The following is an 8243-nucleotide window of genomic DNA, read 5'->3' as shown; positions in this document are numbered from 1 at the left end:
CAATGAACTTCTTATCAGAATCAATATCCTGAAGCTCAACATATCCATATGGTGACACTCCTGTAATCACATATGGACCCCCCCAACGGGATTTGAGTTTTCCTGGAAACAGTTTGAGCCTAGAGTTGAAGAGCAGAACTTTTTGTCCTGGCTCAAAGACTCTGGTTGACAATCTCTTGTCATGCCACTTCTTTGCCTTTTCCTTATAAATTTTTGCATTTTCAAAGGCATTGAGTCTGAACTCCTCTAGCTCATTTAGCTGGAGCAGTCTTTTCTCACCAGCTAACTGTGCATCCATGTTTAGGAATCTGGTTGCCCAGTAGGCTTTGTGTTCCAGTTCCACAGGCAAATGACAGGCCTTCCCATACACCAATTGGTATGGAGAGGTTCCTATAGGAGTCTTGAATGCTGTTCTGTATGCCCACAGAGCATCATCCAAGCTCTTTGCCCAATCCTTTCTTCGGGCTATCACAGTCCGTTCTAGGATTCTTTTTAGCTCTCTGTTAGAGACTTCAGCTTGCCCATTTGTCTGTGGATGATACGGAGTTGCCACTTTATGGCTGATTCCATATCTAACCATAGCAGAGTATAGCTGTTTATTGCAGAAATGAGTGCCCCCATCACTGATTAGTACTCTGGGAACACCAAATCTGCTGAAAATGTTCTTCTGGAGGAATTTCAGTACAGTCTTGGTATCATTAGTGGGTGTAGCAATTGCTTCTACCCACTTAGATACATAGTCTACTGCCACCAGAATGTAAGTGTTTGAGTATGATGGTGGGAATGGCCCCATGAAGTCAATTCCCCATACATCAAACAATTCTATCTCTAATATCCCTTGTTGAGGCATGGCATATCCGTGAGGCAAGTTACCAGCTCTTTGGCAACTGTCACAGTTACGCACAAACTCTCGGGAATCTTTGTAGAGAGTAGGCCAGTAGAAGCCGCACTGGAGGACTTTAGTGGCTGTTCGCTCACTTCCAAAATGTCCTCCATAATGTGATCCATGGCAGTGCCATAGGATCCTTTGTGTTTCTTCTCTGGGTACACACCTGCGGATCACTCCGTCAGCACATCTCTTAAAGAGATATGGTTCATCCCAAAGGTAGTACTTGGCATCTGAAATTAGTTTCTTTCTCTGCACATAACTGTACTCCTTGGGTATGAACCTCACAGCTTTATAGTTTGCAATATCTGCAAACCATGGAGCTTCCTGAATGGCAAAGAGTTGCTCATCTGGGAAAGTCTCAGAGATCTCAGTAGAAGGGAGGGACGTCCCAGCTACTGGTTCTATCCGGGACAGATGATCAGCCACTTGGTTCTCTGTCCCTTTTCTGTCTCTTATTTCTATATCAAACTCTTGCAGAAGCAACACCCATCTTATAAGCCTGGGTTTTGAATCCTGCTTTGTGAGTAAGTATTTAAGAGCAGCATGGTCAGTGTACACAATCACCTTTGATCCCACTAAGTAGGATCTAAACTTGTCAATGGCATAGACCACTGCAAGTAATTCTTTTTCTGTGGTTGTGTAATTCTTCTGTGCATCATTTAGAACACGGCTAGCATAATAAATGACATGCAGAAGTTTGTTATGCCTCTGTCCCAACACTGCACCAATGGCATGATCACTGGCATCACACATTAATTCAAATGGTAATGCCCAATCTGGTGCAGAGATGACTGGTGCTGTGACCAGTTTAGCTTTCAGGGTCTCAAATGCCTGCAAACACTGTGTCAAACACAAATGGCGTGTCAGCAGCTAACAGGTTACTCAAAGGTTTAGCAATTTTCGAAAAATCCTTGATAAACCTTCTATAGAATCCTGCATGCCCCAGAAAGCTTCTGATTGCCTTAACATTGGCAGGTGGTGGTAATTTTTCAATCACCTCTACCTTTGCCTTATCCACCTCTATTCCCTTGCTTGAAATTTTGTGTCCAAGGACAATTCCTTCAGTCACCATAAAGTGACATTTCTCCCAGTTTAAAACCAGGTTAGTCTCTTGGCATCTTTTCAGGACAAGTGATAGGTGGTTAAGACAGGAGCTAAATGAGTCTCCATACACTGAAAAGTCATCCATGAAGACTTCCAGAAATTTCTCTACCATATCTGAGAAGATAGAGAGCATGCACCTTTGAAAGGTTGCAGGTGCATTACACAGACCAAAAGGCATCCTTCTGTAGGCAAACACGCCAGAAGGGCAAGTAAATGCTGTTTTCTCTTGGTCCTGAGGATCTACTGCAATTTGGTTGTAGCCTGAATAGCCATCCAAAAAGCAGTAGTAGTCATGACCAGCTAGTCTTTCTAGCATTTGGTCTATGAATGGTAAAGGAAAATGATCCTTTCTGGTGGCTGTATTGAGTCTTCTGTAGTCAATACACATGCGCCACCCTGTGACTGTTCTTGTAGGAACCAGTTCATTTTTTTCATTATGAACCACTGTCATGCCTCCCTTTTTGGGAACAACTTGGACAGGGCTCACCCAGGGGCTATCAGAAATAGGATAAATAATCCCAGCCTCTAGTAATTTAGTGACCTCTTTCTGCACCACCTCCTTCATGGCAGGATTTAGCCTCCTCTGTGGTTGAACCACTGGTTTGGCATTATCCTCCAATAGGATCTTGTGCATGCATCTAGCTGGGCTAATGCCCTTGAGATCACTGATGGACCACCCAAGAGCTGTCTTGTGTGTCCTTAGCACTTTAATCAGTGCTTCCTCTTCCTGTGGATTTAAAGCTGAGCTTATAATCACTGGAAAAGTGTCACCCTCTCCTAGAAATGCATATTTCATGGATGATGGTAGTGGTTTGAGTTCAGGCTTAGGAGGCTTATCCTCCTCCTGAGGAATTTTCGAAAATTCCTTTGCCTCCTCTGGCTCTTCCTGATCAGTTTGAGCATCTTTGAAGATGTCCTCAAGCTCTGATTCTAGGCTTTCAGCCATATTGATCTCTTCTACCAGAGAGTCAATAATGTCAGTGTCCATACAGTCCTCTGGTGTGTCTGGATGCTGCATAGTTTTTACAGCATTCAACTTGAACTCATCCTCATTGACTCTCAGGGTTACTTCCCCTTTTTGTACATCAATGAGAGTTCGTCCAGTTGCTAGGAAGGGTCTTCCTAGAATAAGAGTTGCACTCTTGTGCTCCTCCATTTCCAGCACCACAAAGTCAGTTGGAAAGGCAAATGGCCCAACCTTTACAATCATGTCCTCTATTATGCCTGATGGGTGTTTAATGGAGCCATCAGCAAGTTGGAGGCATATCCTGGTTGGTTTGACTTCTCCAATCAACCCAAGCTTTCTGATAGTGGATGCAGGTATTAGATTGATGCTTGCTCCAAGATCACATAAAGCTGTCTTGGTGCAAGTGCCTTCTAATGTGCATGGTATCAGAAAGCTTCCAGGATCTTGAAGCTTTCTGGTAAGCTTTTTAGAATGACTGCACTGCATTCTTCAGTGAGAAACACTTTTTCAGTTTCTCTCCAATCCTTCTTATGACTTAAGATTTCCTTCATGAACTTAGCATAAGAAGGTATTTGCTCAAGTGCCTCTGCAAAAGGAATCTTTATTTCAAGAGTCCTTAAATAATCTGCAAAGCGGGCAAATTGCTTATCCTGTTCCGCCTTGCGGAGTTTCTGAGGATAAGGCATCTTGGCTTGATATTCTTCAACCTTAGATGCTGCAGGTTTATTCCTTACAGAAGTGGTTGAAGAAGCCTTGTTAGAGGGATTACTGTCAGCACTCTCAGGTGTTGATTTTCCCTTGGCGTTTGGACGCCAGGAATGGGTGGAAAATGGGCGTTTAACGCCAACTTTTCCCCTTTTCTGGCGTTGAACGCCAGAACTGGGCAAGGAATGGGCGTTTAACGCCAGCTTTCCTTCCCTTTCTGGCGTTTGAACGCCAATATTCCTCTCTGGGCTCTCACTGTCCTCAGAGGGATTTTGAACAGTGGTTTGGTTGTCCTCTGTCAATTGTTCCTTGTTTGACTTTTTGCTCTTTTGAGCAGTGTTATTCAAGGTCTTCCCACTCCTCAATTGAACTGCTTGACACTCCTCTGTTATCTGTTTAGATATTTGCTGTTTTGCTTGATTCAACTGTAGTTCTATGCTTTTATTAGCAACTTTAGTTTCATGGAGCATCTCTTTAAATTCTGCTAACTGTTCAGTCATCAGGAGCAATTGTTGATTAAGCTCATTCATCTGTTCTTGAGGATTAGGATCAGTGACTAATGCCATGACCTCCTCCTTTGGAACGAACTCATTGCTAGAATATAAGTATTGGTTTCTAGCAACAGTGTCTATAAGCTCTTGAGCTTCTTCAATTGTCTTCCTCATGTGTATAGATCCACCAGCTGAGTGGTCTAAAGACATCTGAGCTTTTTTGTAAGCCCATAGTAGAAAATGTCTAACTGTACCCACTCTGAAAACATTTCAGAGGGACATTTTCTTAGCATACCTCTATACCTCTCCCAGGCATTATAAAGGGATTCATTATCCTCTTGTTTAAAGCCTTGGATGTCCAGCCTTAGCTGTGTCATCCTTTTTGGAGGGTAAAAATGATTCAGGAATTTGTCTGATAACTGTTTCCATGTCTTTATGCTTGCTGTAGGTTGGTTATTTAACCACCTTTTAGCTTGATCTTTTACAGCAAATGGAAACAGTAATAGTCTGTAGACATCCTGATCTACCTCTTTATCATGTACTGTGTCAGCAATTTGTAAGAACTGTGCCAGAAACTCAGTAGGTTCTTCCTGTGGAAGACCGAAATACTGGCAATTTTGCTGCACTATGATAATGAGTTGAGGATTTAGCTCAAAGCTGCTTGCTTTGATGGGAGGTATACAGATGCTACTCCCATATGCAGCTGTAATGGGGTTAGCATAAGACCCCAGAGTCCTCTTGGACTGATTAATTCCACTTAAGTCCATAATGGACAGAAGGGATATGATGATGATTGCAAAGAGATAAATTTTGCTTATTTTTAATTAAATTTTTTTTTTTGAAATAGCCGAAAAAAAAAATACAATAAAATAAAACAAAAGGAAAATAAAAATAAAATTCGAAAATCAAATGGAAAATGAGATCAACGCAAATTGAGAACTGAATCAATTAGTAAAAAAAATATTTTGAAAACAGCAATTAAAAAGATATGATTGAAAAATTTTTATGAAAAAGATTTGATTCTTAAAAAGAGGAAAGAGAAAAACACAAAAAGACACCAAACTTAAAATTTTAGAAAATCAAACACTAATTTTTTTCGAAAATTTTAAAGGAAAAACACAAAGAGGACACCAAACTTAGAACTTTTGTGAATCAAAAAGGGACTAAGAACAAGAAAAGTTCGAAAGTTAAAAGAAGAAAAACAAAAAGCATGCAATTGACACCAAACTTAGAATATGAAACTAGACTCAACTAAAAAAAACTCTAAACCAACAAAAATAAAACAGTCCTAATCTAAGCAACAAGATAAGCCGTCAGTTGTCCAAACTCGAACAATCCCCGGCAACGGCGCCAAAAACTTGGTGCACGAAATTGCAATAACACTTTTGCAATCCCGCACAACTAACCAGCAAGTGCACTGGGTCGTCCAAGTAATACCTTGCGTGAGCAAGGGTCGATCCCACGGAGATTGTCGGCTTGAATCAAGCTATGGTTATCTTGTAAATCTTAGTCAGGATATCAGAAATTATCAGGATTGATTGTGAAAAGCAAAAGAACATGAAATGGTTACTTGTTTTGCAGTAATGGAGAATAGGTTGAGGTTTGGAGATGCCTCATCTTCTGAATCTCTGCTTTCCTACTGTCTTCTTCATCAAACACGCAAGTCTCCTTCCATGGCAAGCTGTGTGTAGGGTTTCACCGTTGTCAGTGGCTACCTCCCATCCTCTCATTGGAACGATTCCTAATGCCCTGTCACGGCACGGCATTCCATATGTCGGTTCTCAATCAGACCGGAGTAGAATCCAGTGATTCTTTTGGCGTCTGTCACTAACGCCCCGCCTTCAGGAGATTGAAGCACGTCACAGTCATTCAGTCATTGAATCCTACTCAGAATACCACAGACAAGGTTTAGACCTTCCGGATTCTCTTGAATGCCGCCATCAGTCTAGCTTATACCACGAAGATTTCGATAAAAGAATCCAAGAGATAACTACTTAATCTAAGGTAGAACAGAGGTGGTTGTCAGGCACATGTTCATAGTTGAGAATGATGATGATTGTCACTGATCATCACATTCATCCGGATTAAGAACAAGTATTATCTTAGAATGGAAGCAAGCATGATTGAATGAGAAACAGTAGTAATTGCATTAATCCATCAAGACACAGCAGAGCTCCTCACCCCAACCATGGGGTTTAGAGACTCATGCTGTGGAAGAAAAGGTGTACAATGTCATAAGGTCGCATTCCGTTCTGATTACAAAGTCAAAAGGTCCTATAAGTAGTAAACTAGTATCCTAAGGTTTACAGAAATGAGTAAATGACAGAAAAATCCACTTCCGGGCCCACTTGGTGTGTGCTTGGGCTGAGCATTGAAGCTTTTATGTGTAGAGACGTTTTCTGGAGTTAAACGCCAGTTCTCATGCCAGTTTGGGCGTTTAACTCCAAGTTTTATGCCAGTTCCGGCGTTTAACGCTGGAATTTCTGAGGCCGGTTTGCTACGCAGGTTTGGGCCATCAAATCTAAGGCAAAGTATAGACTATTATATATTGCTGGAAAGCCCTGGATGTCTACTTTCCAACGCCGTTGAGAGCGCGCCAATTGGGCTTTTGTAGCTCCAGAAAATCCACTTCGAGTGCAGGGAGGTCAGAATCCAACAGCATCTGCAGTCCTTTTCATTCTCTGGATCAGATTTTTGCTCAGGACCCTCAATTTCAGTCAGAAAATACCTGAAATCACAGAAAAACACACAAACTCATAGTAAAGTACAGAAAAGTGAATTTTAATTAAAAACTAATAAAAATATACTAAAAACTAACTAAAAGATACCAAAAATATACTAAAAACAATGCCAAAAAGCATACAAATTATCCGCTCATCAGTGTTCGACGCACTAGGGCTGAAGGATGCCGACCTGACGACTCACCAGCACGGGGTTATCAGGTTAGGCGACCACTTCATCAAACCGGACGGAGTCATTTCCCTACCGATCTCGGTGGGACAGATGCAAGGCCGAAGATCGGCGATGGCCGAGTTCGTAATTCTCCGAGACTCCACAGCCTACAACATCATCTTGGGAAGAAAAACAATCAATGATTTTGAAGCCATAATCAACACCAAGCTGCTAGTTATGAAGTTTGTCACCGATGATGGATCCATAGGGACCATAAGAGGAGACCTCGAGACGGCGGTCGCTTGTGACAACGCCAGCCTTTCTCTTAGAAAGAAGTCCAAGGAAACATCCGGCGTATTCCTAGCCGACCTTGATGCCAGAGTAGAGGACAAGCCGAGGCCGGAACCAGAAGGGGACCTGGAGAAGATTAGAATCGGTGACGAAGGGGAAAAGTTCACATTCATTAACAAGAACCTACCGCAGGAGCTAAAGGAGCCTTTGATTGAAATGATAAGGGCCAACAGGGACTTGTTCGCCTGGACACCAGCCGACATGCCGGGCATAGATCCAAAAATCATCTCACACCATCTAGCCGTCAAGCCGGAAGCACGCCCAGTAGCTCAACGGAGGAGAAAGATGTCGGCGGAAAGGGCAGAGGAGGTAGCCAAGCAAACGGCCGGCCTCCTAGAAGCAGGCTTCATACGGGAAGTGGACTACTCGACGTGGCTCTCAAATGTGGTATTGGTGAAAAAACACACTGGCAAGTGGAGAATGTGCGTGGACTACTCTGACCTTAACAAAGCATGCCCCAAAGATTGCTTCCCCCTCCCCAACATAGATGCACTCGTCGACGCCGCGGCGGGATACCGGTATCTGAGTTTCATGGACGCCTACTCCGGTTACAATCAGATACCGATGCACCGACCAGACGAAGACAAAACGGCGTTCATAACGCCAGGAGGAACTTTCTGCTATAAGGTAATGCCATTCGGCTTGAAAAATGCGGGGGCGACATATCAAAGGCTGATGAACAGGATATTCCACGACCTCATAGGGAAAACAGTTGAAGTTTACGTGGACGACATCTTGGCAAAAACAACACGACCCGACGACCTCTTAAACGACCTGGCAAGTGTATTTGCGTCCCTCCGTCAACACGGTATGAGGCTGAACCCCCTCAAGTGCGCCTTCGCCA

The sequence above is a fragment of the Arachis stenosperma genome, chromosome 3 (assembly GCF_014773155.1).
Source record: "Arachis stenosperma cultivar V10309 chromosome 3, arast.V10309.gnm1.PFL2, whole genome shotgun sequence".
NCBI lineage: Eukaryota > Viridiplantae > Streptophyta > Magnoliopsida > Fabales > Fabaceae > Arachis > Arachis stenosperma.
This window is presented reverse-complemented; position numbering follows the sequence as displayed.